Source organism: Arvicanthis niloticus, chromosome 12 (assembly GCF_011762505.2).
Source record: "Arvicanthis niloticus isolate mArvNil1 chromosome 12, mArvNil1.pat.X, whole genome shotgun sequence".
In the NCBI taxonomy this organism is placed as follows: Eukaryota; Metazoa; Chordata; class Mammalia; order Rodentia; family Muridae; genus Arvicanthis; species Arvicanthis niloticus.
The window spans coordinates 77,573,682-77,578,971 of record NC_047669.1 but is presented as its reverse complement, the minus strand read 5'-3'; positions in this window follow the sequence as shown (position 1 = coordinate 77,578,971).

The following is a 5,290-nucleotide window of genomic DNA, read 5'->3' as shown; positions in this document are numbered from 1 at the left end:
TTGTTCCTGTAACTTCTGTTCTAAGCCCTGCTTCCATTCCTCATTATTTTCTATTTGTTTCCAAATTTCATCTCTATCCTGTACCAAAAGTTCTATTGTTTCTTGTAATCTCTTTTCCAAGGCAAAGAATTTTTTATCTAGAGCTTTGTCTTTTGAGAAGACATAGTATATCAAAAAAATAAATATAGTAATACTGATAAATAATGAAGTGTTCCCTAAGTTGATTTCTGTCAAACCATTTGAAATATCATCATATAAAGCCCAAAAGATATCCATTGTTTTTGTCATCTTTATCAAAATATGTTTTTTTATATTAAAAAATTATCTGGTTTGGAGCCCTCAATTCACTGTTTCTACCTGAAAACTACCTCGCAGGCAGCTGTTTTCTAGGATCAGCAGTCCCTCGTTACAATTCGTTACTCTAACCTTTCTATTTATCTGTTTGGCTCTCTTGACTCAGAGTAGCCTGCAATTTACTCCTCGCAACCTTAAAACCTTTTACATCTATTTATCTGTGTCTCTTCACCTTTTTTTAATTTAATTTTTTAATTTAAATGACCTACTGGTCTGGCTACAATAACTTTTGTTTCACTGTTGAATTTTCGGAAGACCCTTCTTTCAGTTTTCACAGGGCAGTGAGCAAGCCCAGCTGTAAGCTGAGTGCTGCTCCTGACCTTGGCCGTTGGGGAAGTTTTGGTACTTTGTAACTTTTCTTTTGTTCTTTTGTCTCAAGTTAGTTGAGTTCTAAATAATACGTTGGGCGCCAATTTGTTGCGGTAAATCTTTTGCCCATAGGGAGTCCAGAGAATAACGACACAAGTCAATAAGTATCAAATGAATGCTGCATGCCTAGATTGGGCAGATTTACCATTAAACTACACTATTCCCCGGCTATGAGAGCTCTTAACAACTTGCGGTTTCCTAGGTCAAGGCCTTCTTCGTCTTCTCTCTCTCCAACAACTGCCCTCTAGCTTCGACCAACTCCCAACTCTCCTCACGCCGCCTTCTCTTCTTCTCTCTCCTCCTCTCCTCCCTTTTCCTGCCTCTGGCTCCTCCCACTCCTCTTCTACTGCCCAATCACTGGCTGTAGCCTTTATTTAACAAATTTGATTGGACAGAAGGTTTACAAGATTCACTCCTCCTTCGCAGCCCCTCCCAGGAGTGGAGTTACCATGACAACAAGAGGCTAGGGCTATCCACCACACATGTGGATGCTGGGAATTGAACCTGGGTCATATAGAAGAGTAGCCAGTGTTACAGCCCTCCATTTGTTGGAGGATGCTGGGGATGGTCTCCTAAGTCTAGCCTACTGGGGTTGTTAGGATCCCTAGACAAATATTTTGGTAAGGACCCACAGAGAAAACTAACCTGATACAAAATCAACCAAAAATTCCCTGAGAATTAGACACATTTTACCTCCTTGAGTTACTCCCAAGCAGAAATTTTCATGGCTTAAAAACTGCCTCCAGGAGCCCGTGGCAATTGTCAGTGGTTGCTAGCAACTGAGCATAACTAAATAATTTCTGAGAGCCCCTTCAGTAGGATATACCCATGGACAATCAGACTAGAAAAGGCGCTGACCGTTTCAGTTTCTGCTCTCCAGAACCTGAGACTTTGACAGGAATTCCATTCCCTCTGTAACAGGGCAGAGGATGTCCACCACAGCAGGTCACTCAGATACAGGTGAGAGAAGCACCCAGTGGGAGATGAGCTAAGACGCCAGAGCATGGGCCAGCACATGAACAGTCACCTTGCTCCAGGACTTGTCTCGAAGGCAGCAGCATTGACACTACTGGCAGAACAAAGACCCAGAAAGGGTCAGGAAAGGTGGAGCTCTGGAGGACAAGGTTCATTCTCCCAAATGTCTGTGCCAAGCATTGTCCAGGATGGGCTGTTATCAAAGTCAGAGACCCCAGTGGAACAAGACTGGTGGCCTGGCCCTGAGGTGAGGCATACTTCTCATATTCTGCTCTTGGGCTTCCAGACATTGTAGCTCATATACAAACACAGATGCTTCCATTTTCCTTCCGCCCATCACAGGATGGCTTGCACCTTCACCAGCTGCTGTCAGTGAGTTTGTGAGGCTTTCTACTGGGGAGCCTGACTCACAGCAGGATGCAATCGATCAAAATCAACAACAAAATTAACAGGAAAGGCACTGGTGCTGCTGTAACTCCCGCCACAACCTGGATTCTCACAAGTCCATCCTGGAGAAGGTGTTGAGCAGCTGTGCTGGCAAGAACCAGATGTTGAATCCACAACAACGTTGACCTTGACAGGAACCCCCACATTAAGCCTTTCCCCAACTCCATAACATCCATACTGGAGTCCCACCAGCTTGAGTCTGCATCATAGAAGAAACTGTGTGTTCGAGCACCCCCAGGCTTCTAGTTTAAACAACACCACAGGGTACTAACACACCTTAAAGAGGTCACAATTCTGTGCTTCTAATACTGAAAAACACCAAAACCAAGCACTTTGGAAGGGAAAAAAAATTGGAGGAGAGAAGAAAGAAAGCCAAAAGCTTCAGGAAGCCATAAGAGGATGCTTTGGCTCGGGTCAGAAATATATTTCCAGCTGTGATGGTTTGTATATGCTCGACCCAGGGAGTGGCACTATTTGGGTGGTGTGGCCTTGTTGAAGTAGCTGTGTCACTGTGGGCGTGGGCTTAAGACCCTCACCCTAGCTGCCTGGAAGTTAGTCTTCCACTAGCGGCCTTCAGATGAAGATGTAGAACTCTCAGCTCCTCCTGCACCATGCCTGCCTGGATGTTGCCGTGCTCCCACCTTGATGATACTGGATTGAACCTCTGAACCTGTAAGCCAGCCCCAATTAAATGATGTCCTTATAAGAGTTGCCTTAGTCATGGTGTCTGTTCACAGCAGTAAAACCCTAACTAAGACACCAGGTATTCAGGTATTTGGAACCACCCTGTGGTTTCAGGAAGATCGAGAATCTTTATCAAAATTGCCAACACAGGGCTGATGGAGTTAGCGTGGACTCCTGTGGAACACAAGCATGGGAAAGCGGATCGCTTGCCTGCTCTGAAGTTTTTAAGAACTGGGCTGGAGACATAGCTCAGCAGCTAAGAGCACCCACTGCTCCTGCAGGGGACCCAGGTTTGGATCCCACCCACAGGACAGCTCACAACTGTCTGGAACTCCAGTTCTGGGGATTCCACACCATCTTGTTGCCTCCTCGGGCACCTGTACACACAAGGTGCACATGAACTAATGCGGGCTCACACACATAAGTAACTAATAAGTTTTAAAGCTTTGAGGGGACTTGAGAGATGACTCAGTAGTTATGAGCACTAGTGACTCTTCAAAGGACCAAGAATCGATTCCCATCCCCCACAGTGCCACAGTGGCTTGTAGGTGTCTGTAACTCCAGTCCTAGGGGATCTGACTCCCTGGGGACCAGGTACTACTAATGTGGTGCAGTCATATGAAGGTAAAATACCCATACCTATTTAAAGAAAAAAAGAATTTGAGAACATGGAAACTTGCAGAAGGCAGAATGGGGGACATGAGAGACAGTACAATAACGGGGAACAGCAGAAAATGCATGACAGGTAAGTGTGCAAATGTCACCATGGAACCCAGTATTTTCTATGTATGTGTTTGCATGTAATTTATTAATATGTACACATATACCAATTTTAGACCTGCACATTATCTCCGATTAAAGCATTGTGAATGATGTGCTTGTCAGCTCGCTGTTGTGTGGAGGTTTTAGTTTTGCCTGTTCTCTTCCTCGGTAAACACACCTTGGCTGCTCAATGATCTCATCCTGAAGTACACAGACAAGCAGGCAGCTGGCCCTTAGGGCCACAGCACTAGACCACGAAACTTGTCTTCTGTCGCCCCCTAGTGGTCCTTAGTGTGTGAGGTAGATTCTTGCACAAGCAGGAGAGAGGACCCTCCCCAGGGAATAGTGGCAAGAACTACTCAGGCTTAAAGAAACAAATTAGCTTTTGTGTCACTGGTTTTTCTAATTAAAAAATCTTACCTTGAATGCTCAGGCCTTCTTTAGACCAATCTCTTTAATCCTATCAGATGACCACAAAATTAGCCAATTTATTGAGGAAGGGGGGAAGGGTCCTCCTTTTTTTCAACGTGGAATTTTGAGTTATTTGGGCTGCACATACTCGTGAAGGAGAGGTCAACCTCAACCTCGTTCCTCAGGAGCTGTCCTTGCTTCTCAAGACATGACCCCTTGCTGGAAGCAAGGCTTGCTCCCCAGGATAGGTTGGCTGGTCAGTGAGGCCCCAGGACCCACCGGCCTCCACCTCCTGCTCAAGAAATCATGAACTAAAGGTCAACTGGCAGTGACCTTAGTTTACCTCATTCCTACTTGGCCAAGTAAGGACCGAACATCTGCCCTAAGCACCAATAAAATGGACATCAATCTGTTGATTTAAAAAAAAAAAATACTAGCTTTTTAAACAAGAATACAATTCAGTGCAATGAGGCAAAAAAAATAAGGGGGGATTCACTTTTAATCAACTAAGATTCCCTATCGCCAGTCTTTTGCCTACCTTGCTTTTAGCAGAGAGTGAAATATTTTTAAAAGAAAGCTACTTCAGTGATTGGGGAAGGGACTAATTCTCCTCAAAAACGTCTCTTTTTTGTTTCCAAGGTAACGAGAAAAGAGATTATTTTCCAGAGTTTCCGGTTTCCCTGTGACTGCTGTAGCTACATAGTAAACTGTAAACAGCACACGTCTCAGCTGAAGGAAGTTCACCTCACTCCATGAGACACTAACAGGATGACTGTGACAAGAGGGAACAACACAGCAAAGACAGGAGCCCAGTCTTCCCTACCCTTAACCCCACCCCCCAGAGCCAGAGGCATCCATCCCTGCACAGAATGGCAAGGGAAAGGGAGAGCCACAGAATGTCACGTGGAAGAAAATATCTCTGATAAAGTAACATGGGCAGGTAAGCAGAGTAATGTGGTCCAATCTATCCAGAGCAGTCAGCTGTTGCTGACCCTGCAAACCAATCAGCAGCCAGGGGATCAGAGAGGTCCCTGCAGCCAAAATCATACAAAGACCATGAAGCTGCAGACACCTTGTCCTGGCCGCAACCCTGCATGTATGGGTGTCAGTGCTACAGTTCAGTCAGGCTCCACACAGTGTGCACAGTAACCAGTGCCACTTGAAAACCTGAGCCAATCTACCTTGAGGTACACAGGACTTAGTCTGAACAGACAGAGCAAGTTCACAAAGAGGCAGAGAGATGAACCAGGAAAGGTGTGGGGGTGGGAGGGGAATAAGACCAGATAGA